Source organism: Myotis lucifugus, unplaced genomic scaffold, assembly GCF_000147115.1.
Source record: "Myotis lucifugus unplaced genomic scaffold, Myoluc2.0 scaffold_27, whole genome shotgun sequence".
NCBI lineage: Eukaryota > Metazoa > Chordata > Mammalia > Chiroptera > Vespertilionidae > Myotis > Myotis lucifugus.
Window position 1 is genome coordinate 1,309,322 of NW_005871075.1, and position 3,384 is coordinate 1,312,705.

General features: G+C 41.2%; 1 protein-coding gene across 1 annotated transcript in view; it reads left to right on the plus strand.

Annotated features, from left to right (window-relative positions):
* Nucleotides 1-1,177: 1,177 nt before the first annotated feature.
* SPIDR (scaffolding protein involved in DNA repair) overlaps nt 1,178-3,384 on the plus strand; it is a 256,942-nt gene continuing 254,735 nt past the window's right edge. Inside the window, exon 1 of the mRNA XM_023751910.1 lies at nt 1,178-1,239. The gene's annotated coding sequence lies outside the window, so the exon portion shown is untranslated. The remainder of the gene's footprint in view (nt 1,240-3,384) is intronic.

A 3,384-nucleotide genomic window follows, 5' to 3' on the forward strand; every position in this document is an offset into this window, starting at 1 on the left:
ACTGGTCGCTATGATGCACACTGACCACCAGGGGGCAGATTCTTCAATGCAGGAGCTGCCCCCTGGTGGTCAGTGCACTCCCCACAGGGGGAGCGCCGCTCAGCAGAAGCCGGGCTCTCAGTTTGGCGAGCTCAGCGGCGGTGGCGGGAACCTCTCCCGTCTCCGCTGCAGGTGGGCTGTAAAGAGTGAGGGGCCCTGGACTGCAAGAGGGCGCAGGCCGGGCTGAGGGATACCCCCCCCACCCCCCCAGTGCACAAAATTTTGAGCACTGGGCCTCTAGTGTAGACTATATTTGTAGATAATGTAGTCTTTATTTGTGTTGGCAAAATTACTATAGTGTTTTTTCCCCAAATATAGCCTATTCACTAAAATTTGTTAAAAATAATAGTGAATTAAAAAAACAACTGTTAATTATAAGCAAATGTTGGTTAAAAGCAGTTTGAAATTAACAGGGTGTTTTAAAACAACATCCAGACCGGAAGTTTGTTCATTAAATCCAAATTCTGTTAAATTGAAGACTGCAACATTGAGGGTTTACTATAGTAAAATTGTTTTGATCTGAGTGTTCAAGCCACTGTACTTTTATTTCTTTGGAGTTCCTTTTCTTATTTTCTTTGAAAATACTGTCATGATATAGTAGGAAACCATATTACATTTTTTTTCTCATCCTTGAATTCCTTTAATAGTTATGGCATGTTAGTATTCACCTCTTTATGCCATGCAAAACCTTTATACTTTTTTTTATGTATACAAAGGATACCTACTGAGAATTTTCTGAGAAGAACATTTTCAGAAGAGCACTGAGCATCCTCTTTACAAGAAGTATAATTATGCAATGCTTATATATTCAGATATATAATGAGATATTCAAGTTATTTTTTGTAAATGTAACTTTGAAATACAATATGGAGCAATACTATTATAAACTAAATGTTAGACAGTTTTCTGTTTAGATTCAGGAAAAATATAAAAACACATTTATAAGTATATGAAGAGTATGTACTTTGGGAATAATTATTGGTAAGTATAAATAAAGGAAAACAGAGAGGAATACGTTAAGGAGGATGTACTTAAGGTTTTGAATATTTTACAAAATATTGTTGATTTTTAGCCCTTATCACATAAATTACTACATTGTTGTTGTTAATAGTATTTTTATTATCTGCCTACAGTCATTAGCAGCTGAAAAGAAGACTATTACAGAGAAGCACCTTGAATTGTTTGCTAGTCCCAAAAAAGGTAATATTTTGTTGATTTCTTGACAGAAAAGTATAAGGATAATATATTCTTCCTTGATTTATTTTCTCTCTTATAAAACATTATTTACATAGTTTGAATAGACTATATATTCATGCTTTAAAAACATCCCAACAATGTAATCAGGTGTTTTTTGAGAAATCTGTCTCTCACCTTTGGCACTATCTGCCCCATTTGTCCTGCCTCCTATAGGTAATCATTAAAATTTTTTGTGCCCTTTCTGGGTTTACTCATTGACAGAGCCCAGTAGGTTAGCTCAGACTCATAGCTCCAAGGTTTTAAACAATGTCTGATTTGTGAAATAAAATTATGTCCTACTTCAGGCAATGAAATTCTTACTTGATAAGTTATTTAGGGAAGGCTTTCAGTTACAAATAGTAGGGAACTATATTAGAGTGTTTGAAGAAATGGGGTTGAATTTATCTTCTGTCACAAGAAGTCCAGGGAGCCAGGCTCTTTCTGAATTCTGTAGCATTAGTGTGGGGTTGTTCTTGTGGTTAAGAGGTAGAAGCCGAATTCTCCAGGCCCAATTCTTGGGAATAATGTAGGGTCTGAGGATTTTCTCCAAGGGAACTTTTCATCTGGGAAGGAATTCCCTCTCCAGGTTTGGCCATAACCTATTACATACAGGCACCTCCCCTAAAGAGACTTCAGTGAAATTAAGGATTTTTAAACATGTATGTTGCTACTCAAATAAAATTGGGGTTTTGTTAGTAAGGAAGAAGAGGGGTTGAGTATCAGGTAGGTCATTGGCTGTGCTGCCCCACTCAGTTATACTGTGGGTGGGCAGGGAGAGTGGGGATCTCATCTGGCCCATGGTATTCTGACTGTCCTGACTGTGATCTTGGGAAAGCAAGCGAAACATGCTGCCTTAATTTCTGTATCTGGAAAATGGGAATAAGAATGTGTGCCTCACTGGATTATTGTGAGCTAAAAAAACAAGTGCTTAGTTCAAACACATCGATGGCAGCAATTGCTATTATGTCTGATGGCCAAATGAACGATATGAAAGCCTGTTCAGAATTCTGCAGAGTGGGAAAACTGTGAATGAGAGACTAAACACTTTAAGTGATATTATTATTTTACTAAAATTTATGCAAATGAAAATAAAATTTCTCAAATTTTAAAAAATTCCATATTATAAAATAAAACTGGCACACATCTTTTTGTAATACCATAATCTTCTAAAGGATCTCTAGAATTTAACTTTTCTTCTTATTAGTGCCAAAGGCTATTGATATTCAAAGATCAATGAATTCTGACTTCTAAACTATCATAATACATTGTATGGAGAAAATAGTATTTTATAGATGTGGCTTATATCTTTCTGTGAACATTTTAAGTATAGTTAAACTTGGAGAAAGAAATATTAAATAAGCTGCTACCTTTTATCTAATTACAAAAGTATGTTTTACAATGATTTCCCCACGTCAGTATATATTTGACTTACTCTGCTATACGTTCTTTATTGTAGAATACTCAATATATTCTTAAAGGCTTAAAGATCTTTTATCAATATACTAGAGGCCCAGTGCACGAAATTCGTGCACAGGGGGTGGGTGGGGTGGGGTCCCTCAGCCCAGCCTGTATCCTCTCCAATTTGGGACCCCTTGGGGAATGTTCGACTGCCTCTCGCAATCCGGGACTGCTGGCTCCTAACTGCTCGCCTGCCTGATTGCACCTAACCCCTCTGCCTGCCTACCTGATCACCCTAACCACCTCTGCCTGCCTACCTGATCGTCCCTAACTGCTCCCCTACCAGCCTGATCGCCCCTGACTGCTCCCCTGCTGGCCTGATCGCCTCTAACCGCCTCTGCCTTGCCCTGAACCCAGGACCCAGGATTCCCTCCTCCGGCTGGTCACAGGCACCCAGGACCTGGGCCAGCTTCGCCCGGGCCGGCCGCAGCCGCAGGGGACTGTGAACGGGCAGCTTTGCCTGAGCCGCAGCCACAGGCGCTGGCGCCGGGCACCATGGGGCGGGCAGCTTGTCCCTCTCCTGGGCTGCAGGTGCACCCGCTAGCACCTGAGACCTCGGGGCGGGTGGCTTGTCCCTCTCCTGAGCCGCAGCCCCAGCCGCTGGTGCCCAGGACCGCGGGCGGGCGGCTTGTCCCCTCCTCCCGGGCCGCA